Source organism: Cyanistes caeruleus, chromosome 5 (genome assembly GCF_971803275.1).
Source record: "Cyanistes caeruleus chromosome 5, bCyaCae1.hap1.1, whole genome shotgun sequence".
Lineage (NCBI taxonomy): Eukaryota > Metazoa > Chordata > Aves > Passeriformes > Paridae > Cyanistes > Cyanistes caeruleus.
Genome location: NC_141705.1, coordinates 78,018,430 through 78,044,467, shown reverse-complemented (window position 1 = coordinate 78,044,467; position 26,038 = coordinate 78,018,430). Strand labels below are relative to the sequence as shown.

General features: G+C 45.3%; 2 long non-coding RNA genes across 3 annotated transcripts; one reads left to right on the top strand and one right to left on the bottom strand.

Moving 5' to 3' along the window:
* Nucleotides 1-1,819: 1,819 nt before the first annotated feature.
* On the bottom strand, nucleotides 1,820-23,647 carry LOC111929054 (uncharacterized). Its single transcript, XR_002864486.2, has 2 exons — nucleotides 21,140-23,647; nucleotides 1,820-5,382 (listed from the first exon to the last, which is right to left on the bottom strand). It is a non-coding gene; the product is annotated as an uncharacterized LOC111929054 (long non-coding RNA).
* LOC111929055 (uncharacterized) lies at nucleotides 6,705-9,915 on the top strand. Of its 2 annotated transcripts, none has more exons than XR_015287316.1 (3): nucleotides 6,705-7,258; nucleotides 8,099-8,235; nucleotides 9,075-9,915. It is a non-coding gene; the product is annotated as an uncharacterized LOC111929055 (long non-coding RNA). The 2 variants fall into 2 exon arrangements; XR_002864487.2 differs by having other exon boundaries at nucleotides 7,133-7,258; nucleotides 9,053-9,915.
* Nucleotides 23,648-26,038: the final 2,391 nt, after the last annotated feature.

Sequence of the window (26,038 nt, the reverse complement as noted above, 5' to 3'; positions counted from 1 at the left end):
GCTCACTTCCGGGTACTCTGGAACGTCATTGCCACTATGCCATGGAAAAGACTGGGGATTCATCAGGCAGCTGGATTTTGTGGTGTAGAACCATGGAGGGTCACATGAGAGCACATGTCTGTCTTTCCAGCTGAAAGAGAACGGAGCAAGCTGACAGCTGGGTGAAGTGAAGCTGTGAAGCCTCCACAGCCTGAAGAGACACAGGTTACTTTAAGTATGGCCCAAGTGGTCTGCCACTGTGTCTGTTCCACTTTCCATCCATCCAAGGATGCTGTGTTCTGTTGGAAGGGGGTTTGCTGAGGGGATTTCCAGCAATTAGGGCACTGAATGCACATTTCAGTCCTTCAGCCCCAAATTTATCAGGGTTACACCTCCATATCTGCAGAGCGACAGACTGTCAGAGCCTGTTGCAACATAAAAAGTGACTTTTTTTCCCTGATATTTCTGAGATCTTCTTTTGAGAAGCCAAGAGAACTCTGTGTGAAATGATGGTGTAATTAGGCAGTAAGTTCAGCTGACCTACTGACCTAATTGCATGGGTGGGTGATGGATTTGGCTGAGGCTGCCATCTGGTTCCAACAGCAGAGGCCTCAGGCCTGTAAGGTCTGGGTTGAAGGAAAAAGAGAAGTCCAGAAAGTTGGAATTCTTGCTTTGCTTAATGTCTCGAAACTCGTGATAAGAGTTTAGGAAACAGTAATTTAGCAATAAAACCAATGGGTAGATAAAGTTTCCATGTTCCATGCTGGAGGAATCCATGGCCAGGGCGAGAATTTGCCCTCAGATTCAGGGTGTTTCTCCAAAGACGGCTCCATTACACCACTGCTGGGGTGGGTGAGGGTGTTTTCCAAGGGGGGATAATGCCTAACAAATGAAAAGTACTTGCTCTTGTTTATGGTTCCATATCATAAAGACAGGTAGGAGAGGATTAGCTCCTCTGTCTGTGATAAAGCAAATCTGTTAAAAGGGATTAAAGGGGCTAGATGAAGTGTTTTAATGGACTTATATGAAGTAATAGATTTTTGTCCTGGAGGAAAAATCTTCTTCAGGATTCACTGATACTTCTGCATTTCTTGTTCTGCTAAAATTGCCTCCAAATTCTAAGGAATCCTGATTAATTGTTGGCTTTCTTCCAGCTGCAGCATTTGTGTCAGTCATATGGTAGTGCTTCAAAAAACCTGGAATAAAATTCTGTTCTGCTCTCACACAGCTGGATTTACCAGCCTTCTTACACAGCACATGGGGCTGCACAGCTCTTGTTCTGATGACCCTGCATTTGGAGGGCGGTTTGCTTTTGGGGCAGTTCTTCATCATTTGTAGTTCTTCCCTGTGGCTGTGTTTCGCCTTCCTCTGGCTAGTGGGAGGAGCCAAGGCATGGCTTCTCCCCTTGGCATTAGGTACCCAGCCATGGGGAGCCCGTGGTAAGGAGCTTTCTGCTCACTGGAAGGATCTGCTCAAAAACTGTGTGATCTCCAGAGTGGCATTTACCCCTCAGTTTGTATTTGTGATAAATGGATGCAGTGCAGTTGGTTTTCCCAGGAGCTGCCATTCCCACCCCTCCTTACTGAAGGTGTCTTGAGATACTGCCTCATTTACTGACCAATAAATACAAATTGGGGAAAGTTTCCCTGCAAACCACACATGGCTTGGCTTTTCAGTTTAAGTATGTATGGATGAGACAAGAGTCTTAATAAATAACATTTGATTTTAGCATCAGAAAAGAACCAGAAATTCACCAGGATTTCTCAGTATTCCTGATACATGCATGGGGCAGCATTATAAGAGACAGAGTGTGCTTCCAGGAGAAGTACATATTCCAAAATTAGCTTGAAAGTGTGGTAGCTCTTTATTGGAGCAGAGAAACATCCTTTTGGTACAGTCCTTGGAGAAAGGTGTGCCTGATAGCCGTGGCTCTGGCCTTGTAAGCACAGCCCTGTTTTGTGAAGCTTTGTCTACACCTTCGGTGCCCCGACCTGAAAACAAACATCCTGCAGAACACGATGTCAGGAGGCACAAACAGCCTGACAGAGGCTCTGCCCCCAGGGGCTGAACCCCATTGTGTTTGTGCAAGAAGGAGCACAATGGGACATCCTGCCTGACCCCGCAGGGTCGCTGCCGGAGTATGAGCGGGTTTATTCCATGGAATATTTCTTCTGAATGGAGCTGATGGATTTACACCAGTGAATGAGCTGGCTGGGTGACAGGAATGGCCAGTGCTCATAAATGTTAGGATGTCCTTAGTTTGTGGAATAAAGTGACTGTGAGAAGGAGCTGGAGCTCCCTAAATAGGCTGGTATTACATAACTGATTAACCACTCCATGGCTGTTTTAAATGAAACCTCCTGTTCTCTGGCACACACTTCAATTTCCAAACTGCCTGAGAGTTCTTGCAGTGCTGTGAGGATTCCTCTTCCATACTCCAAGCAGGAGGAAGAGATGAATTTACGTGACCTGGTGAAGGTTCTCTCCAAAGCTTTGTTTCTTGTGTGATGTCTGATTTGTTGTTTTTGGATCTGTGCACTTTATGAGTAGCACACTTGCAGATAAAAATTTATAAACTAATTGCCTGAAAGGAAGGGGAAGTGCTGGAGCTTTTCTCTAACCTGGGTACTGGGAGATTGCACAGTACCTTCTTTTTATACCGAAGTCTTACCTAAATCCAATCTCATTTACCTGACCCCTTCCTTTTAGGGAATAACTGTCCATTTTTCTAGATGGCATGCAAAGCTTTTCTGGATGAAATGTGCTATGACTACAGGAGCACCTGTGCTGTCACTAAGACACTTTTTGATTTAATACATTTTTACATGTGCTGTATCTCATCCAATTCAAGGTGAGGATAAACCCAGTTAGTCAGGGCAGGAAATACAGGATAGCTGGATGTCATGAATTTGTTCTGTTCTGAAATTCAACTCTAGGTATGAACTTTGCCAAACTTTGGCTGTACTTGGGCTTGAATTTACTGATCTGCCAAGAGTATGTGAGGAAACACTATTAGAATTGAAAATGCACCTGTTCTGCTGTGTTGAATAGCCAAGGGGTCTCTCTGGAGCAAGGGGTAGCAATGGAAGGTGCCATTCTGGAGTCTCCACAGAGATTTTTGTATGGGCTTTCAAACCCGGAGTTCTAATCCGGGCCTGTGTTCTTGTATCCTCACTTTCCATCCCTTGCCCTGTACTGGAGCAGAAGCACTTGCCATGGTAGTCCCAGAGTTATCCAGCACTGCTGCCAGGTGCAGGTAAATCCCCTGGAAAAGTTAACCTCATCTGCTCTCCCTCCTGGCAGTTCTAACACACTGGGGTTGGGACAACTTTACCTGTTCAGGTGGCAAAAATTGCGAGGTGTCTCAGAGCATTTTGCACTTGGACTTAAATTCTCTTAAATGAACTGTGCCTGACAGAACAGCTCCGAAGGAAACGCTTCTCTTTGGCTGCTGGGAAAACTTGGGCTGGAGGGCTGGAGCCACACTCTGAGGCACTGGCACAACCAGGAGCCTTTGACCAGCAGTGTTTAATTACTGAGTCATTCTGTGCAGAGGGATGGATGGATGGATGGATGGATGGATGGATGGATGGATGGATGGATGGATGGGAGGGAGGGAGAAACCCCATCCTTCTGGAAACTAGCATTTTCTGGAGAATATTTAAAACATGCCATAGATGGGGAGGGTGTGGTGGGTTAGAAGGATTGTTAATACTCTAGGGGGAAAATATATAATCCCAAGACAGGGACCAATTGGAAACGTTCTTGGTACAGCACACTGTATGGTATGATCCACCTGTAATGAACAGTTTACACATTTATTAGTTTTTGGAGGTTTTTTTTTTCAATGGCAGCGGTGCTGATGTCTGGGTGTCAGCGTCTGGATATGTGGGAAACGAGGTAAGAGCCTAAATAATACATGTTACTTGCAGGGCTGGAAACCAGAGCCATATCCTATGGCCTTCTAATTAAAACTCTTTATTTCCACAGATTTATTCTGTGGGCCTTACTAAATAGATCAGCCTTGGGTTTCTAATGGTGACTACTTGAGGAGGAATGTCGCCTTTGTTCCCCTGAATGGTGGGGAGCAGATTACCGGGCTGCCAATTTCCTGCTGCCTTTCAGAGCTGCAATTTGAGCCCTATTTGCTCCTGGCTCTTGCACAATTGGAAACAATGGGTGGCTTCTTTCAGGTTTCACTTCAGAGCTCTTAGAAACTGGGGAAGTGGCAAAAGCCCTACTTTACAGGTAATTAACAATAGATAATGTTTGCTCTGCGTTCCCCCCCCCCCCCTCCTTTTTTTTTCCGTTTTGTTTTTTTTTTTTTAAGGGCCGATAAAGGTAGGAGTGCACACCGAGCTCCCAATCCAGAACCCGCATGGGCAGTTTTGTGGATGCAGTCCCGGCCACAACCCCAGCAAGGTGATGGTGTGGGTCAAACCTCCAAGCAAAGGCAGGGAAAGCCACACCAGGAGAGCTGCTGGGCTGGCAGCAATGCTGAGGGCCCTGTTCCAATCAGCCCAGTGTGTGAGTGAGTGTTTGCTGGTGTGAACCTGCTCTTTGATTTAGGGCCCCTTTTTATTGTAGCCTCTATCTCCTTTATTAGGTGCACTCTTCTCATACCTTGTTGACATTTATGTAGGATAGTTAAATGTTTTCTTGGGGATATTCCATTCTAGGAAACCACCTGTCCTGTAAAGTTTATCTTAAATACAGAAGCTTGTTTTACCACATAAAGATAGAAGTGGCTGTTGTTTAATCTTATCTTGCTAATGGAGGGCTATGGATGCCTATGAAGAAGATACAAAGAGATGCTCTTGCAATGTTATTAACAATTATCAAAAACTGGATTGGGGCAGATGGACAGTGTCTAAATTGGGATGCTCATGCCTCTCTCTGTGTTAGAGGTGCTCTCCTTCCTTACCTCTCTGCCTTAAGACACACCACTGCAGGTGCTATGAACCAAAAATGGGATGTTTCCAGCAGCATCTGAGGAAAGTCAGTCCCTGCACTCCATCCATTTGTTGCATTTGAACATGTAACCAAAGTATCACAAAATAAATGAAATCAAGAAGCAGTTCTGCGTTCCATGCCTGTGTTTCTGAGCTTCCCATGGGGATTGCAGAATTTCATTAGCTTTAACTGTGAGCATGCTTCTTGTTCTCACCATCTGCAAAGCTTGAACCCAGTAAAATACTTTTGTTTCTCCTCCTTCCTGTTGTAGCTGCCCATCTTTGTAGTTATGACTTCAGTGATACCTTTTAGGCTGTAAATCTTACCACAGAAACTGTCCCAGAAGGAGAGAAGGATTGCAGAGCTGCAGCATTTTGGATGTACCTCTGCTCCAGAGCGGGAGCAGATGGAAGGATGTCCTTGTCCTCTGTTGCTCATCTTCACTGGGCTCTGAAAAAGAGGAGAAAGAGATTCTGAGCAGAGGCTTGGAGCCAAGCTGTACAGCTGCCTCACTGGTAGGTTTGTTAGGGGATTCTGATTATTCCCCCCTTTCTCCAGTTCCTTGCAGATAATTTAGGAAGATGGAGGAGATGTGAATGAACAAGGTACGTGCCCATCACTCTTCCTGCCTGTGAGCCTGCGGCAGTGCTTCCATGAGATGCCAATGCAAAGGTTTTTTCTGGCTCTTCTGTGCTCATGGACAGCGCATTTATATCATCCAATAAAACAATAATGACAATATTTCCCATGATAGGAGCTGTATGATGGATAATCATTTCCTCCTCCTGGGTTCCGTGGGCACAGAGACACGTGGGGATATCTGCACACCAAAGGTTTTCCCCTCCTGCCTCTAAGGCCTCCCCAGCACCCTTAGCAGACTGTTCTTTGTGTCAGCCCTGCTCATAGGAGATGTTCTCCTGAGGAAAATGACGCCTCACTCGTGTTTTTCAGAGGATGTAAATTTGCCAAAACAAATGCTGGGGAGAGGAACGCCTGACAATTCTGTTTTGATTTTATGTAACCTTTTCAATGCCCTCCCCGTGATGCCTCCCAGATAAGGAGGTGTTGTGCCAAAACCAGAGAATGGTTACAACTCTTGATGACCTCATCCCATCTCCCTGTTTCAACCAAGGCGCTTTGTGATGGGTTACAAGATGTGACATCAGAGTTTTCGGTTTTGTGCCTGCAGCGATGGTGGGAAGCATGCCACAGAGCAAACCCACTCGCTGGGTAGAAAGGGCAGCAGTGAGACAGGAAAAGCATGAGTGACAACAGCCACGAAGGAAAGGAGGAGTTGGAAAAGGCTGTACATAAATGCACCAGAGTCAGAAAGGAAAATCCTTTTTAAAACTCCCTACATCCTTCTTCTGCCATCAGCTTGCTTTCAAAGCAATCTCTCACGACAGGGCTGCCACAGGCTGTGGCAAGGGCTGGAGGTTAAAGGCTGTCAGGTTCAGCAAATCCTGGAATTAAGCACTTTCCCAAGTGCAGGAGCCAGGTCTCACCAGGATATGGTTGCAAAGGGAATGTTTTTTGGGGAAGTGGCTCTGTCTCCGTTGCCCTCCTGTGCTGGAAATGCAGGGGTGGCCTGTGAAGCCAGACCCCAGATGGAATTTCTTGTCTAAAGAGTCTCAGCTTCAAGTTTCTGCTGAAGCCTCAGCTCAGTCCAGACATCCAGAGGAGATGATACCTGGCAAAGGAGAACAGGTGAAAGCACTGAGTCACTTGCTGTCATTTCCCTAACAAAAGGGCTCAGTGCTGTCAGATGGTCCATAGCCTGGGGGCTGTATTCTTATCTAGACTTAGGCAGGAAACCATTTGATTTACAACTGGATGTAAGGAATAGGGACTGCTTGCCTCATCTGCACAGTAGATTACTGGCATGTATTTCCCTTAGGTTACAAACCTAAAGGATCTCACATCGGCAAGAGATGGCAGTGTGTGTTGCTGGCTAAACCAGTTAGGATGCTGAGAACATGGCAGACAGATGCTCCAGAGTCTGTAAATTCAAGGCAAAATTAAAAAATCTGCCTGGAAAGCTCTGAGCAACTCAGCTGGTGGCAAACTCCTTTCTGCCCCTTGAGAACACTTAGGATGCTCCACAGAATTAGAAGTCCCTAACTTCCCACAGCTGAGGGAACACCCAGAACAAGAGGCTTTGGTTATATAGAGGGATATTAAGCAGACCTGCTCTTCTTGGGGCAGGTCATGGTATGGTCTTGATTTCCTTCAGGCTTGCCCTAAGACTGCAGCCTTAAACCCAAGGGTTTATGACAGGAGAGCTGTGCTGTTCTCCTGCATCCCTTCTGGAGCTCCACTGGATTTGGTGAGTCTGCGCTAAGGGTATCAGCTAAAACTGGTCTGTGATCTGTGATCAAGCTACAGGGGCTTGTTACGAGAACTACAGAATCTGCTCCCAGCAAAATGCTGGGTTTGAGTCAGCCAGAGAGACCAAATGGAGGTTCTTACCAATTTAGCCTTTGTTGGGTGCCTAACTAGAGCTGAGCCTCCTGCAAGGACAGGGGCTTTGACTGCCTTTTGTGATACAAATGGGGCATGTTTAAAACCCTGTTTGTGGCTGGGAGTGGGAAGCTGTTTGTTGGAGGGTATTAACTGTCTGATAGCATGCCTGGCCCTCATCGAGGTGGCCCCAGGAGCAGGGTAGCTTGGAAATGCCACTTGCAATTAAAACCTGTATTTTAAAGTGCAGTTCCGCTGCTTGTTCACGCTGAGAAGGGTTTCCTATCTTTCAGAGTCTTTTGGTCGCTGGGCTACACTTAATAGGATGAGATTTATTTTTTTTCTCCCCCCTCTGCTCCTTCCCCCCTTGAACCACAAAGCTGCCAAGCTATCCAAGAAAGAGGCTTGTAATTAATGCTAAGTGGAGTGGAAAGCAGGGTGGCTGCCCAGCGTAGGGCACGCTCTGGCCTCAAAGAATGCCAGTGGAGCTCTGAAACAACTGTTGAGTCTCCAGGTTTTTAATCATGGTACGTGGGAGTAGGAGCTGCCCCCACTGCAGTGAAGCTGTTTGGCTCCGTTGTGGCTGGAATGTGGATATTGTCCTGCTGGGCCATGGCAGCGGCCCTTTGGGTGGTTTTCTCTTGTGGGGCACTCCAGAAAAGGCTGGATTTGCTTCTCTTTAAAGGCTTTGTCTAATTTCCTGCAGGTTGTGACCTTGAAGTTTGGGGCTGTGATCTTCCTGGTGATAACCTCATCATCTCGCCTTGGCCTGTCCCTAAAGGGTCTGTTCCAGGGACACATTTTCTCAGCCATCCCCTCCTTGCACACAGACTTGTTGTTCCAGTAAGTGGTTTCACTTTCTGAAGTGCTGAAAGTGGCTGTTAAAGCAGCAGCTGCCTTAACCTGAGGCTCACCTGCTTTACATTTCGGATTTTTTCCCTCCCACCTTCAAGCTGTTTTCCCACTGGGTTTGATGAGCAAGTGGAATGCGGTTTCCATGTCTGCTATATGGGTTATAGACCTCACCCTGGGCAATAACAGGGCAAGCCTTTTTGCTCAGCTCTCAGATAGACAGGGAATGTGGTGGGCAATGTCCTTTGCCTGTGCTTTTCCAACCACTTCTGGGTGTCTAAAAATCCTTAGAGAAAAATGCCTGTGACTGCCAACAAACCCTTAGCTAAGTGAAACTGAGAATAGCTCAGTGCTGAGTGGCAAAAAAAAAAAAAAAAAAAACCAAACAAAAAAAGAGGGGCAGGAGGAGTGACATTGGGGTTTTTTAACCTACTTTATAGTAGGTCCATTTCAACTCTGTGGTTTTCCTCTTTGGCTTTGCATCTCCAAACTTTGCATGTCCTGCCTTTCCGTGTCTGTTTGGTGAGACCATAGCAGAAACTCTGGTGTCTTTGCACCGCCTCAGCTTGCAGAGCTGTAGAGAATAAATACCAGAGCTGTTGGCTTGGCCATTTGGTCACCTTGCTTTTGGTAGTGTTTTTTTTTTTTTTTCTTCATTCTCTAACAAATAGGCTGTGGCAGAGGAGCTGCTGTGTAAATTCTCAATTTAAACTTTTACTTTGTGGGATTTTTTGGTGTTGGTTGGGTTTTTTTCTCCTTTAAAACAAAGCCCCTCAGCTATCAAGCTGTGCCCAACTTTGAATTCCAGAGTTTTTACTTTGTTCTTGAAGGTGGAGGTACAGAGAGCCGACGCATGGAATATTTTTCTCCTCCAATGTCTTCGTGGATCTTCCCCCAAGCCGTATGTTGGTGTTTCCCAGCTGCCCGGGTTTCTCATGCAGATGAGCCCTGCAAAACGGTTTCCTCCTGCACCCTGTTAGGACAAAGGCTCAGTTGTTGTTTTCTGTTGATAAACTGGACATTTAACTGCTTCGTTTCCCCTCCACTACAGCAGAATTAGTCGGGGGTATTTGCTCAGGCCCCAATCCCTGGGACTGCTGGGGGACAATCGCTCAAGAGGTTCCGATTTAGAAACCAATGAATGTCAAGCTGAGCCTCTGAACTAAACTTTCTTTGAGATGAGCCAGAGTGACCTGCAGCGAGCTCTAAAGAAGAGTGCAATGACCCCCCCTCCCCTTCCCTTCTCGAAAGGAAAAATATTTCCCAGACCACTGGGAACCCTCCTGACTTCCTCTCCTGTGAATTCTGGATTAGTGTGATTTGCATGCTTAAAGTTAATTCACTGGTGAACGGAGGAGGTGTCTGGGCGCTTGAATAGATTCAGCTCCTCGCCGCCGAGTGCCAAAGGCCTCCGGTGCGAACCAGGGAGCGAGGGAAAGTGAGGACATGGAGGACAACTGCGGGGCCGAGGGGAGGGAGGAGGGATTGTACCATTTGTACTGAAGTGTTTGCAATTCTGCCCTCCCACAGGCCATGGCAACTGGACTGAATGTAATCTGGCCCTTTTATTTTCTTGCTTTCATTCAAGCGAGGCCATATAACAAGTGGGGAGAGAGAGAGGAAGGGGGAAAATGCATGAGGTATACATAATAAAGGTGATGCTGCTGGAAATGCCGTTTGCTGCTTAAAAATGCAACCAAAACTCAGTGTACTGGGTGGGTTGGGAATTTGACTCTGCTGGGTCCCTGGGAGGCTTCTTCTGAAGCCATCCTTAAAAACAAAACAAACTAAAAAAGCCCTGTCTGCTCATCCACCGGCCTCTCTCCCTGATAAGAGCCATCTCATGACCAAGATAAAACACGGGCTCCATCTTGCAGCTTGCACTTGATGAGGCGCATCCATCCGCCCGTTAGGAGAGTTCCGGTTTCCAATTTTTTGGTGCCTGGGAAAGCTGCTTTAAAATTGATGGGGGAGAGAAAGGAAAAAAAAAAAAAAAAAAAGGAAGAAGAAGAAAAGTTTGAATCATTGCACGGAGTCACTGGCCCCGCTGAGGGGGCTTTCTCTCTCCTCTGAAGAACAGACCACGCACAAAGCCAGATGGTTCCCGTCTGCTGGCTTTATTCAATGCACTTCCTCCCACAGACGGGAGCCCTTTTGCCCTCCTTCCACCCCCCTCTTTCAAGCATCCACCACTGGGCCTTTCTGTTCTGCGGCTGGAAATAATCTTTTATTGCCCAGTTGTTCGGAAGTGACCTTTTGCCCTTGATTAGATAGCACCAGGCTCTATCGCCGGATTGCTTTTGAGCTGGCAGTTGCTTTTTTGTGTCCGCTGATCCGGTGTCAGGGAGAACAATGCAAGGCTTTGCAAAATTTTAGTCCGGCTAAGGCTCCATGTGGGATGGCGGGGGTAGGGAGGAACGGCGTTGGATAAAGCAGCCTCACGGACCATGATTAATTATATGAAAACATTTCCTTTAATAAACTGAAAAACAAATCGTGGTTTGGTTTGGGTTTTATATTCATCTCGCGCACTGATGCGAACCGCTGCGCGCTCCTTTCCAAGCCCTTGGATCCCTGTTGGAAGCAAAGGGGCAAAAGTGCCCCTTGTTCCTCTCCTATGGGGATTTTTGTGCCTGGCTGCTCAGGCAGGTGAGCTGAAACCTGCCTCCAAAGCCTCCAGCTGGAGTCAAGCTCAGTGTTTTACTCATGGGGTGGCTGGAGGAGTTATTTCAGGGAGACGGTCTCAGGCCCTGGAGGAAATAAGTGATCCTTCTCCAAAAAGCAGCTTTGATAGCTTTAGAAAGGGGAACCTTAGCACTCACCTGCTGACAAAAAAAGTCAGCATTTAAGGAAAGTTATGGAAATTATGTAAAATGTAGTAAAAGAGGAAAAGAAAATTCTTTCTTGAAAAATTCTAACCCCAAAACCTAGAACTGAGTGTGCATTAGACCTCACTTGGCATGTGGATTATATACTCCTGTATTATTTTCTATTCTTATTTTCCATTGAACTTAAAATACACTGCATGTGGGGGGTGGGAATCTCTTTCCTAAATAAACGGACCTTGAGCTTTAGCCTAAAACCAAATCAAACAAAGCCCAAACCTGCCTTTCCCCTCCCCATCCAGCTTGATCTGGACTGACTTAGAAATAGCAGGAGAGAAGCTGGTGGCCTGTGGGTTATTCAGTAATCTGTAAGCTAAAATCAAGAAAACTGTTTTTTAGGTATTTTTTTGGAGGAAGGTTTTCAGTGTTCAAGACAGCTTAGTCTTAGGCAGTCTGGTAAAATAAAAAATTGATAAATTAAAAAAAAAAGAAAAAAAGTAAGTACATCTGGTTTCCAGTCTTGTAGAAATTAAAAGAGAAAGATCCTTGTTCTGCAAGGATTTTATTCTTTGTGTTTGGGTCTGGTGGGTTTTTTGGTCTGGTTTTTTTTTTCTTTTTCCCCCCTGATTGGATTCTGTCACTACCCAATTTTGGAGGAATTTTCTTCAGGGAATAATTTGTTGGTTACCACAATCCTTTTGTTACTGCTGTGCACTACACTGCTTCCTTGAATAGTAACCTTTAAAAAAAAATATGCATCAGCTCTCTTGGCCTCACTGATCCATCAGCAGCTTTTAATTCTGTCAAGGCCACCCCTTCATCTGGCAAATCACACGAACGGCTGTGGTGTGAATTGGACACGTTCCGTGTCACGAAGGCAGCTTGGGAGCTCTGTTCCCCGCCTGTCTGGGCTCCAGCTGCTGGGACCCTGGGCCCAGTGAGGAATGGTGTCCAGCCAAAGTGCCACCACAGCAGGTACGTTCACCTGGGTCCTCCTGGCTCTCCAAGCAATCTGTTCCACAAGCCTGTTGGTTTCACCACTGCTAGATGTCACAGGACTTCTCTGTCAGAAAGAGTTTACTTATGATTCTTAATTAATTCCATGTATTTTTTTCACTCATGGTCCTATTTTATCAATTTAAGTGTAATCTCTGGACAGTAAGAAACACTGAAATATTTGTATAGATTCAGTTCCACTGCTTGGAAGATTTGTCAGGTGGTAACTTGAGGGCACCTGAGAAGCAGAGGTTGTATCAGCTGTAGCTCTCCAGGCTACAAGAACTCTTCAATTAACAAAGGCTGTGTTAATTGAACCCATATCTGTTCGTTGTAATCACAGCAATGACTGCTGCTCTGTCTTCTCCCTTGTGCCAAAGTTATTGCTGTGATAAGCAATTTACATCTTAGAATATTTTAGGCTGGAAGGAACCTCAAAGCAGTAGTTCCAGCCCAATCTGCTTTTATATAGGTCTTAACTTGTGCAAGTTAGGGATGCTTTTCTAAAATGAGAATTGATGAAGAACAGCTATAGGAAAATTCATACTAGCAAATTTATTTTAATTCTTTCCACTTGCCAAATCTCTCATGTGGGTTCAGTAATGGTGGTACAATAGTCAGGTTTGAAAGAAGTCAGTGATGGAAGAAACTTCAGAGTAACTCATGAGACTTTATCAAGCGGAAAAAAACATGAGCCAGTCTGAGGCAAAGCAGCAGATCTGGTTTTTGGCGTAGGAACCCACGTGTGATGTGTGTGTGTGTGTGTGTGTGTGTGTGTGTGTGTGTGAGTAACAGGGGACTATTTCCACTTGCTGATGTCAGTGCTGCTGTTAATGAGCTGCCCACAGCCCTCAGTAATGTTGTTTTCAGATTTGTTCCACACCTCTTTGCCCGCAGACTGCACCTGGTGGGACGCTGGGCTGGGCTGCAGCACGGGGCTCTCAGGCTGTGCCCGAGCATCAGGGCCCTAAATGGACGTCAGTGCTTCTGGCAGGGCTGCTGTAGGGCAGAGACAGGCAAAAAAAAAAAAAAAGCTTCGTCTTTTCCATTCTCTTTTGTAGTGGGGGGAAGCTTCAGGTCAAGGCTGTGAGCTGCTCCTCCTCTTGCTTAGAGAGGGAAGCCAGGAGATTTCTTATCCTCTAGGACACTGCCAGGTCTGAGACCACTTTTTGCTGACAATACATGATAGGACAAGGGGGAACGGCTGTAAACTGAAAGAGGGTGGGTTTAGCTTGGACACAAAGAAGAAATTCTGCTCTGTGTGAGTGGTGAGGCCCTGGCACAGGTTGGCCAGAGAAGCTGTGAATGCCCCAGCCCTGGAAGTGTCCAAGGGCAGGTTGGGTGGGGCTCTGAGCAACCTGGGATAGTGCAAGGTGTCCCTGCCCATGGCAGGGGGCTGGAATTACATGGTCCTTTCCAAAACAAGCCATTCTGTGACTCTGTGATCAGTGCTGCCACGTCTATCCTAAGGTGACTTTAACTTGAAGCAATACACCTGCTATTATCCAGCTCAGATGAAATGGGGATGGAGCTATCTGGGAAGCTCAGGGGAAGATTGTCTTGAATTTTTTAATTTCTACCGTGTTTGAATGCATTTTTCCTTCCTAGATAGTTGTTTGAGTTCCCCTGACTCCTTTTATTTTCACACTTACAGAAGGAGTTTGAATATCAGAGCTGGTCTTGGCTTGCTCATAATGTTTTCTCTTGAATTATCTTTTAAAAGTTTTTTTGCACCATGTTAGATCTGCCTAAATAAATTGCCTTGGAAAACTAACAAAGCATTGAGACACTGAAAAACTGGGCTTCATACAGAAGAGACTTTAGATCCTTGAAGTAAATTTAGGAGTTTCAGGATATGCATGCATGTGGTGGGCGAAGGGAAATGAGTTAATTTTCTATATTCCTAACTTGTTCCTTTCTTCTCCAGCACTGTTTGCCTGGGAAAACAATGATTGCCTTTCAGCCTTTTCTTCCCTTTCAAAGAAGGGGGATTTAGTCAATGGGACTATTTACATGCAAAACGTGAAGCATATGCATAAGTGCTTGCAGGGCTGCGGCCTTTCATTGTCGCTAAAGCAGCGCTGCTTTCCGGTGGCAGATGAACTTGTCATTTTAAAACTTGTAATAAACAAAATTAAGTCGTTGCGGGCAGGTAATTAGGCTTAAGAAAAATAAACAAGCTTTAAGGAGTTTAATAAATGTTTTCCTCAATCCCCCAACTGAGGAAAACGAGGCACTGTCCATTGGAATAATACAAAAGTGCAGAAATAGACATATTGAAATAAAGTGGGCGATGGTGGGAAGCGGGGTAAAACCGCTCCTGGTTGTGTTGAAAGCAGAACTTTGAATAAGATGCTGAGAGAACTGGCTTTTCTCTACTTAGTTTATATGTAGCTTTGACTTAGACCTGCAGATACCTCAGAGCTCTGCTGACCACAGGTTTGGTGAGCAGTGTAGTCTGCTGTGTAAAGCAACAACAAAAGCTCGACAACCAAAATTTCCAGCCACTCTGCTGTGGTTCAGCCCGATAGCTCTAATTTTCTTCTTTGGGTAGATGAACCAAAACACTCTTTTTCTATCTAATTTGGCGACCAAAGAACACAACTGATAAGGAAATTTGCTTATCAAGATATATGATGGAAATAGCCGTGTGAGATATGTTGCAATGCTCATGTTCTTGTTAAGGCTCCTTGAGGTGAGAAAAGCTTTGCTGTAGAACTATTTTCCATGTAATCCTCATGCTCTAAGTATCCCACTTGAATTGCATTGGGATCTAATTCCAAAAATTTACGTTTTCCTTGGGTGTTCAGACAGGATTTTTCAGTGTGTAAATATTCAGGCCTGAGGTGGGCTGTAAAAATCCCTGGCTTCCTAGACAGCCTCTCTGCCTCGCTCAGCTCCCACCTTCGTGTCAATAACCAAAATCATTCCAAATGAAACCAAGGGATCACTGTGCTCCTTACTACAAGCAAGGGCTCTCTGTCCTATACTCCTTGGACAGGCACTGAGCACTTTTTGAAAGCTACACAGATAGCAACCCTATCAAAATAAACCAATTTTAAATGGTAGCAAATAAAAGAGGAATACAGTCATGTGCTCCTTCGCCTGACTAATGTTTCTATGTGCTCAGCCCTCAGTCTTACTGCCTTTATGAGATTTACATAAATTAGTCATCACATTTTATAATTTTCCTTTTTACATATGTATGGCTGCTAGACGTGTGTGAAAAAATGTCATGAGTATCAGAGGTCTATTTGCATTAGAATTTCCAGTGGAAATGTCAAGTATGACCTTTCCCTTGTCCGGGTGGCTAATCCCATTTGAAATTCCTGCCATGCTCCTAGGGAGGGTCACTGCGCTTGTGAATTCAAGCACAGCACCTGCTGCAGCCTCCGCTCCTCCTCTTCCTCCCTGAGCTCAGATGACGGAGCTGGCAGCCCGCAGAGCCGGGCTGATGCTTGGCCTGGCTGCGGTTTACCACCATCTCTGCTCCCCAGTCATGGGGATAAAATGCGTTGTTACGAATTTCTTTCTTCTTTTTTTTTCACCTTTCTCGGCATGTTGTTTTTGGAGGGGTTTAAGAACATAAAGGAAAGATGTGGCAGACAGATTAATGGTGACTTTAGAAATACAGGAATGGTGATTTGGAAATTTTAGGGCAGAAAAAGAAGACTTTTTTTTTCACATTAAGAGAAAAAAAGGCGAGAGTAAAGATGTATGGGGGGTTCATAATGGATAAGAGATGCACCTTTCAGGATGAGGGAGTTGGAAGCCTTCCCTTTTGGCCGTAAATCAATCTGGAGGCTGTAAGCAGGTGCAAATATATTGACAGGATATCCACATGTGATAAACTAACCCTTGCTTTGCCACTGCGTGGGTCTGTTGACAATTTCCCATTATAGGAAGTGCCTTTTGATATTCAGAGGAAATCTGCTCTTGGGTTATAATGTCTATTATAAGTCAAAGTGACTTTTTAATCCCATTGTATGCTGAGGGGATTTGGAAGTAAAATTTCCTGCAGCCTACACGAAAATAACTTTTATAACCTTGCTTATCTCTAATTACATTTTATTATTTTTTAGATGTTAGTTTATTTAAATATTTACTTTGGGAAATAACCATCAGAGATTAAGTTCTTGGTTCCTGTAGTCATGTGGGTATTATCTGTTTATGGCTCCTTTCTGAACCAGCCCTCAGTCAAATAATTTTCTACCAGACTGGAGCTGTATTGGCAAGAACAAGAAGCACTGGTGCCTTTGTAATCAGTTCCTGACATTAGAGATAGTACGGCGAGTTCCTGGGCCTCCTTCATCTTACATAAAGTTTGATTAAAGCACAAAGCCAAGATAGTGGGAATGCCAAACTTGCTCCTAATCCTGCTGCCAGACTGCCCCATGAGCTGGAGCAAACAACCCATTTATAATCCCTAAACTTTACGCCCCTCTATGAATTGACAATAATTCCCTGTAATGTGTGGAGGAGGCTTGGAGAATAGATATTCTTAGAGGGGGAAAAAAATTAACTTTGTAAACAAGATCCAATAGTAGCTTGTGTAATACTGCTGGGAACTCGTGCAGCCCACTCTTGCTCCAGGTTTGGCCCTCCTGGCCTGGGTGGGGACCTGGTGCCCGTGGGATGCTGAGAGCTGCTTAGATCCACAGGGAGCCCACCTGTTCCCATGACTCACAGACAGCTTTCCGTGCACAGCTCTCACAGCACTGCTGTGTGTAAAACCACCACGCTTCAATGACTGCGTGACAGCAGGATGTTCACTCTGGGTGACCAAACCGGCCACCATGCCAACTCAGCTATTCCCTTTCCAGCCTAAGAGGATCCCCTTCCTGCAGCACCTGATTGAAATCGGTCCCAGCACCTTTATTGCTCCTAAAGTCTGAGCATTTAAAGTCTTAGAGCAAGTGTTTTGCTGGGTGATCTGCATTCTGATACAGAATAACCTTCAGTGCTTTTCCTGAGGAAGTGACTGTGCTGACAAATGAAGCATGTTTATCTGCTGAATAGAAAAAAATACAAGTAAGAAATGTATTTAACTGGGAGGTGACTCAGTATGTGACAGGTGGGATGCTGGTTACATATTTTCCTTAAGGAGTGGTAAAAGATGACAGGAACAAATCTGTCATGTCCTCCCAGGGCGTGTACATGGGCAATGTGAATCAATATACTACAAACACAGACACCATGGTGGGTGGTTTTAAACTCAGTGCTCCAAAATCACTGGGGGCTAAAGCCAAGGTCTTTAAGCAACCTCCTGCCCTAATGCACTTGGCTGAACACTCCCTTTAGGTTCCAGTAATGGCTGGATGTCTAAGCAAGCGCAATCAGGACTGAGTCCAGTGAGACAGGGCAGCTTCCTTTGTGAAAAAAGTCTTGTTCCATCATGTTCTGTGTGTGTTTATCTGAAAACAGAACATATTCTTGAAATGACTAGTTATTGTCTGCTAACATTTTCTGAGTCAAGAGCGCTGCTTGCCTCTCTAGGGAGCAGCAGGGCCTGCTGCCAGCACAGCACCTGGAGGGAAGTCTGAGAAGACTGTGGACACAGCAATTCCCCTTCTGTCTCTCTGAAAGTCTGGATGTGATATATCTGCAGTGTGTGCCATCAGCTAGGCAGGCCAGCACACACCATAGCTGAGTGTACTGGGCAAACACCAGCTCTTAAAACTGTAGGAAATACATTTTTTTTAAAGCAGGAATCTTTGTATATCACTGTTAGTTTGTCAGGCCTTTCTGTGGAACAGAGGAGAAAGGAATTCTTAAAGGCTTGAAAGCTGAGCTTACCCTTCACAGCCAGCAATGGGAATGGCTGCAGTCCCATTCTCTTCCCCTTGGACTCCCTCATAGCCACCTCTGTTACCCCACACTGATCCTTCAGGAGGAATCCGGCAGGGATGAAAGGACAGGGATGATTGCTGTAGTGCCCCGTGCCCCTTGGCAAGCTTGTCTTTTTGCTGCCTGCTCTTTCCTATGAGCTCTTATGATTACTCCCCATGTTGGACAGATGGCTCCAGCCAACTGGTGTCATGGGAAGTGTTCTCACGTCCTCAAATCTTCCCGTAAGTCTCGCTTTTCCTTTAACACACAGCCTGCTTCCTTATATAGGAAGTTGCACTTAGAAGTGCAACTCCTGTGAAGATTTAGGAGCCTCTCCAGGCTGCTGTATCTCTTCCAGGCACTGTGCTGATACAAACAGGCTGGGTTTCTGATGTTGTGGAGACCTTACAAGGTAGTGGCCAGAGCCTCTGTAATAAAACCCTTCTGCTTATTAATGGCTTCCTGCAGCTTTCACATGCTACGATCCAGCTGAAAACAGCCCTTCTCCAACAACACCATTTCCAGCAGCTTCACCCACGTGCACTAAAAATTCAAGTCAGATCAGAAATATTCTTCAGTGCTGCATTAGTAACAAACACTTCATGATATAGGAGTTAAATGGCATGGGTGTGACACGACGTGATTGTACTTCAGGAAAGCAGCAGACAAATAGGGTCATAAACAATTTTTATAGTGCTAGGAGTGGGAAGAGAGAATTTAACATTCTAAGGCATAATATTCCATTTGAGCTGCGTATCTTTTCTCTGGTCTCCTGAGATTGGTGTACCATAGATCAGCACTGTAAATCAGCAATCCTCTGATTGGTCAGGTAACATACTAAATACTCCAGGTTGGGGGATTTTTCTCTTGGTACACGAGTGGCATAATTCACCTCCTTCATGTATATATTTGTTTTCAAATATGATCTTTCTGAGGAAATAAGGGGACTAGAAATAAAGGATTTGCTGTTGTACCCTGGCTGAGGAACAGATATCACCACTGGTAATCTCTGAGATCTGACCTGTACCAACACAGCTGGAGAGGAATTCAGGTGTAGTCCATTGCCTTCCTGGCTCACTTGGATAAACAGGAGCTAATTAATTGTCATGCTGGCTTATGAGGTCGCTCTCAATCCAGGGAAAAACTCCCCAGTTCTGACCTCATAAAAATTTAAGTCCTAATCTGTTAATTCTGTCTGTAAGATACTTCTCCATGTGTTCAGAATTTAGGTCCAAAGTTGCCCCCAACACACAATATTTGACAAATGCTGCTAAGTTCTAGATAAAATAAATAATAGATTGCATGACAAGTGGGGTTTTTTTTTGTTAGATTTCTCTATTTTATATTGCTGTGATTTCAAACATATGTGGTTAAGCTTATCAGATTTCTAAAAATGAACGTTCTATAAAAATCACACTGGGCCCCTCAGCTGTGTTTTCCTCTATTATTTATAGACAAATTGAAAACAAATGGCCTTCTCTCTTTCAAAAACAAAAAAGCACAATGGAATGGAAGTAGCTGTCAGAATGTGCTTTTCCTCCCAAACTCATCTGCAACACAAACTAAATCAGAGATTATTTCCTTTAATCTGAAGTGCGCTGCCATTTAATGGTGGTTTCGGTGGCAATTCCAGTGGAAGCTGAAGGGAAAAGTGTCAAAGCAACGGGAGAGAGCTCAAAGGCCCTTTTTGGGCCATGCCACATCTGTGCAGTGCTGCACTGTTGGAAGGGGTGTGAAGGAGACTCCTTGGTTGTTAGAAAACAAGAGACACAAATTTAAGGGATGGACAGGCTGGTATGAGATTCATGCCTCCTAAAGGGGACCTATGCCCCATAAAACATCTGGGAAAGGATTTCGAGTTCAGAGGGGACACAAGTGCACTTAATGCACTGGAGTATGGCATTCCCTCTCGTTGCTTGTGCTTTTAAGAGGATGCTGAAAGATGGGAGAGTGCAGAAATCTTGGGAGCTGTTTTAAAGGCTCGTGTTTTGCATGGAGAGAAGGAGATCAAGAATTCCTTATATTTAAGCTTATCACAAAGAAAGGCTGAGGAGTGACTTGATTACAGCACTTTAAACACCTTTGTGGAGAGGAAATACGTACTAAAGGGCTCTGCAATTTAGCTGGCTAAGTCACAAGACTGAACTTGAAACCAGAAAACTCAGAGCAAAGGCATGTATCTTTAGCAGGGATGTTTAATAACCAGTATATAAACCACCAAAGAAAGTGATAAATTCCCCAGCTCCTGATTTATTCAGGTCAGGGCTGCAGCCCTACTTGGAAGTGGTGCTCAAGCCAAGCATAAGCTGCTGGGATGAGCAGAGAGGTAACTGTGATTAAACGACCTCTTGTACAGGATTGTGAGTGCAGCCCATTCCAATAGTAGATGGCAGCCTGGACCTGCTGTGAAAATCACCTCACAGAACAGGGCCACAGATCAAAGTGTGACATCATCCTTAGAAATAACTCCACATGGCACTGGCAAGTGTTATATAACTCCTCGCTGGATCACGAGACTACTGTAATTCTTCCGGGTTTAGGTCCTGTTGGAAAAGGTCCAGCTCAAGCTTTTATTTCTACCCTGACTTCAAACTCAGACACTCAAACTTCTATTAGCAAACAAAACCATCTTTATTTGTATAGGAAAGAAAACTGCTAATTTTTACGATAGTTATCTTTTACGAAATAAGCACACAAACTTTTGTAAAAACAAGCATCCTTATAAATCCTGGTACCAGATGAGCTAATCTGCTCGAGTTACCCGAGTGCCTATTTGCCTCCAGACAGTCTTCTCTGGGAGCCTGCTGAGAACAGTGGCTGCATGGAAGTGAGCAAAAGGTGGTAGAATAGAGTTTACAATGGGAGGGGCAAGAAATCAAGATGATGAATGAATGCTTTGATAGTGTGGAACGACATTAAATTTCTGAAAGCTGAAACAAGGGCAACAGGAAAAAAAAAAGAAATCCACCCTATAACCTTTGATTTTAAAATAACCCTGGGTGTGTTGCTTGCAAGGTGTCTCTATTTCTGATTTTTAGAGGCTTCAAGGACTGAAAGCCTTCTGCTGATCTGGTTGCATTTTGTGTGTTCCATAGTGTCCAGCTTTTTATCCCATCTCCAAGGGGCACCACACTTAAATCAATATAAGTCCAAGTAGCTCTAGGAAGGCCTAGACTAGGAAGAACTCTGACATCTCCTTACATTGTCATAAATTAAAATTAAAAAAAAATAAAAAAATTACTTACTTTTGATGGCCACTGAGTGCTTTTTCAGCAGCAGGGAATCTGTTGCTCTCCACTGATCCAGTCTCCAAACTCTGTGTGGGATGTCTCTCGGTGGCATCAGGTCAGCTGCATTTTCACAGTGCCTTAGTGAAAATGTGGTGGTGTGTCCTGGTTGCTTCTCCTTTCCATACAGTGCTGAACAGAACAGGATTATGGCCCTAAAAGCACAACCCCCAGCTTCTAGACAACATGCAGTATGTGATAATAGCTACTCATATATTTTAACAGTCATATGTGATAATTCATGACTTGTTATTTTAGAGACAGGAACTTGAGTGAGGGTGATGAAGCAAACTAATTAATGCTTTGGAACTGGTTTATGTAATCATGTTTCTTGGAGAACGTTCAGCATGCTCTGAAGCATTGTCCAATGTTAGTGTCAGGGACAAGCTTGTGGCCAAAAGGAGCTGTTCTACTGATAATGTATGACCAATCCTGTCTTCCTCACAAGAAAAAGGAATCAAAGATAGAACTAATTAGAAACTGAAATATCTTATCTAGATAAGGTGCTTTGCCACCCCTTCTATTTTATTTTTGGATCTTTCTGGCAGAACCACACAGTTAATGGCCATGACTGAAGAAAAATATCCATTAGCACTGTGCTACTGTGTGGTATGTGCTCCGTAGCCATTACTTTCAGAAATCACTTAGTTTAGGGCACTTCCTTGTGACTTTTCTCTCAAACACACCCTATTAACAATACACTTTGTCTCCGACTGTAATGCAGCTGATGATAAACAGATGGATCTCGGTCACTGGATGAATATGAGAAAGCTGCTGGAGCATGGTATGGTTCGTATTCCCATCCAGCTGCCTCGGGCTTCTGTCCTCTTGAAACCCTGCTGAATAGTGAAGGCTTCTAATTAGGGTGAGGTTGAGGGTCTCTTTCTGGCCATATATCACTTTCTTTGGCAGGGCTTCCATGAACTCGCGAGAGGGAAAATGCACGAGTCTGTCAAAACAGCATCTTCTTCAGAGCGACCTGAAGAAAAACGGGTTTTGTGTGAAAGCTGGCTCTTTGGGGGAGGGTGGGGAAGGGAAAAAGAGGAAAGAGCAATGGTGAAAATTGTTGGCATCTCCCTTAAAGCAGCTCCTGGCATGCTGATGGGTTTGAAATGATGCTGCGAGTCACTGAGGACACAATGCAGTATCACAGGCTGCAGCACAGCGTGCACACGTGTGGCCATTGGTGATCTCTGGGTGCTTGAATTGCATTTTGGGCTCTTCTAAGATTTTAATGTTTTGTTTGTTTTTTTTTTTAAGGATAACATTAAGGGGTTTGTTTTCATGTTAAAGTTCCCTTTCCTAGCAATAAGGTCTAATGTGGCACATAGTGCCACTGCAGTGAGAAGATTTTATCTCTGTGAAGTTAAGTGGTCTGAGGTGATTTTAAGTGCTCTGAAATCTGCAGGAAGTACGCTTCTATGTGGCTGATGCTTTGCTAGGCTGGAATAGAGTCCTGGCACTGCCTAGATGTGCCAAAAGCACCCGCCAGCCTCTTGGAGAGATGTTTTTGTCCCAGTTTTTAGAAAGTGATGACCATAGGGAACAAAGTGGGTGTTGAGATAATAGAAATCGGAGTCAGTGGCTGCACTCGGGGGATTCTTTGTCCGCTTTCTGTCTGCAGGGCTGAGCCCACCTCACCGCGAAGGTGTCCGAGGGGACGCGGAGGGGACACAGCGTTCTCTCCCTCATGCCTCCCCTCTCAGGGCACGGGGTGTGGAGGCGGCCGCAGGCGCTGAGGGGGACGGAGGACGATGGTGCCGGGCGCTGGCGCCATTCCCACCTCGCCGGGCGCTGCCCCAGGTGCCCCCTCACGTCTCCCGCCCGTCTCAGGGCTCTGAGGGGCGACAGGAAATGGCGGCGTTGTTCCCGCCACCCAGCTCCCCCTCACGAGCCCGCGCAGCCTGAGGCGACCCGCGGAGGGCCTGGCGGTGCTGAACCCGCCGTGAAAATGGCTGGAACTGGGCGTTTTCCAGCAGCCTTCTTCCCCGAGACCACAGCGGGCGGCGTGTTGCAGCTTTGTCTGCCGTGCCATTGAGGTGTCACGGTGCCCAGCCGGCTGCACGGGGCTGAGGTGATGTGCGGAGCCATCGCGGTTGTCACTGTGGGGAAGATGGCGCCCCAGACTTCACTGATCTATTTCCAGATGTGCCAGAAGGATTGGTCACTGTTTTGCGGCAGGTTAATAAGGTTTTATACCTGCGCCGAGACAGCCTCCCATGGAAAGGGGAGAGGCCGCCCCGGGGCAGCCGGAGCTTTGCTTATCCTCACAAAAGTTGCCCCGCTGGGTTGTTTCCGCTCCCCGCCGAGCTGATAACCCGCACCTCCCCGAGAGCAAACAAACCCTGCCGTTCCCCAAAGGTTGGGACACATCCTGAATCGCGCCTGGAACGGGGTCATTCAGCTGCCAGCCACTGACCCACTTTTCCAGCTGCTGCCAAGCGCGCTCAGCCTTGAGGCAGCCCCGGGGCTTCGAGCTGTGGCTCTCCCCGCAAAAAGTGGCGATGTGTGAAGAGAAAATAAGTGTTTTTAGCAGGGGAACCTCGAGTCCCGGCCAGTAGTATTTGAAAACCAAAGGGAGGCTGAGATGGGTTGTTAAAAAGTCGCAGGGAAAATCGAAATCTAATTCTGGAATGAACGCGTACATCCCCAGTATTTTTTCCCTCGCTGTAGAGGCCATCACAGTTTAGGTAAATCTAATTTTAGATGGACATTTTAAAAATATCCAAGACTGATCCTACTGGAGGGAGGGAGTGAGCAGCTATTTAAAATGAGCCTCTTGCAGTGTCTGTGAAAATCAGAGGTTTGGCTTGTTTTAACTTTCCCTTTTCTTGATCGTAGATTTGCTGGAGGTTTGGATATTATATCATATTTATTAGATATATTTATGTGTTGAGGACTTCTGTCTCAACAAAATGTATTACTGCTGCATACAGGAAGGAGGACCTGTAATTTCCATGTATTTTTTTTTCTCTTTCACTTCTACATCTTATTGCTCCCTCAGACAAACCCCAGATGGTCACTTTTGTGCTGATTTCACCACTGTCTTCTAAGCTGTTTTTGGAAAGTGACAGGAATATATATTTCTCACCTCCAGGGTGGTATGTTTCCCATATATGTATTGGGACTGAATATTTTCAAACACAGGCTCAATAGAGCATTTACTTCTACTGAACCATGAGAAATAATCGTAAAGGCTTTCTCGGAGTGTATTTTGTATGTGAGTTCAAATGATTTTCAAATAATTTAAATAATTTCAATAGTTTTTTTTAAAAGAATGATGCTCATAGTTTTTTAGGTGTGAAAAAATATCTATTAGGTGATGTTTCCCCTTAGTATATATTTAAATATATATATATATATGTATGTAGTCCCCATATCTATATGTAAAACTGATGTTAATATCAAAGTGTATCAATTTCATACACATCTCCCAATTTGTTCCTCTTACTTGCATTACAATAATTCTAGGTTATATTCTCATGTGTTACAGTAATTTGTCCCTTTCACCTTTGGAGAGAAAAAAAAAATCACCTGCACATCTGTCCCTGCTCTCGGAATAATAAAACCTTTATGCGCCAGTGAATCTTCCTCTCCAAGCACCAACACCAAACTCCTCAGATGGGGCTGCACAGGGAATTTAAAAGTAGGATGCCCTGTGGCAGTTAATCATAGCTAATGCAGAGCCCAGGAGGAGGAGGAAATGATTTTATGACTGTAAGTGGAAAAAAGGACAAGTCAACAGGGCTGGGAAGAGGAGCTGCCTGTGCAGGGCAGCCTCAGGCTTTTGGCGTGGTTGCAGGAAATGGGCTGAATGCATCATGAGGGGCGCCCACAGATGCACTTGGGGCTTTCAGAGATGTATTTAGGTCACTGACACTCTGAAAGCTTTATACTTTTTGAGCCCAGGGGCTGTGACAAAAGCCTGTATACTCAGAGTGAAGGCTAGCATCCATCCGTGGCTGGCCTTATTGTATCCACAGGAATTTCAGATCAATGAAGGATGTTAGCAATTATGTGCTGAAATAACTAAGTACAATGGGATGAGGTAAGGAAAGCGATTCAGCCTTGAATTTGAATTTCTTTTGGTTTCAGTCAGCTTGTGCCAACACCCCTTGCAATGCACAGAGTCTCTGGGGCTGTCCTATATTGTTCAGGACTGGAAATTTGAGAGACGCAAGTTCAGCAGCGAGTGCCGAAGTTCCATGTGTGGATGCAATGTTTTCCCTGGCGTACGGGCCGGTTTCACTGCTGGACACGTGAGGTATTTTGTGAATGTGATGTTGGTTTCTCTCTTTTGGCACAAAATATTTCATGGCAGGTGCTGTTCTGGTTTTTAAGCCTGAGAAATGTCACTTGGCTTCCTGCAAAGCTCCAACCCCTGGTGGGCTTGAAGAAAGTCCCAAGTACCGCCTCATGCTCTGCTTGCTCCCTGTGGTTCTTTCCGCTTGTGATTCCCAAAGGGCCAAACACAGGGCTGTGTGCCTGACTCCGGTATCCAGGCCACTGGGCAGACTGAAGGAAGGAGGAGGAATTCCTTTGAAGTTGTGGAGCTGCTCCCCAGTGGTGGGTGCAGTGTCCCATGCTCCTGTCGCTGCCTCCCTGAAAGGGATCTGATTCCTGCTGCTCCCTGCAGTGCAACCATACCAGTTCCTCTACAGTGCAGCCTTCTCCCACTTGCAGAGCAGTGGGCTGAGCCTGGCTCTGAGCAACCTCAGGATGACAGAAACTCACAGAAAACCCCTTTACAGACTTCCTTTCTCAAAAGCCAAAACACACGCTAGGAGAGCCTGGAGTCTGTGACTTCTAGTTAGGGCAGTTAATCAAAACGTTTGCCATGTATTGTGTGAGCTCCTT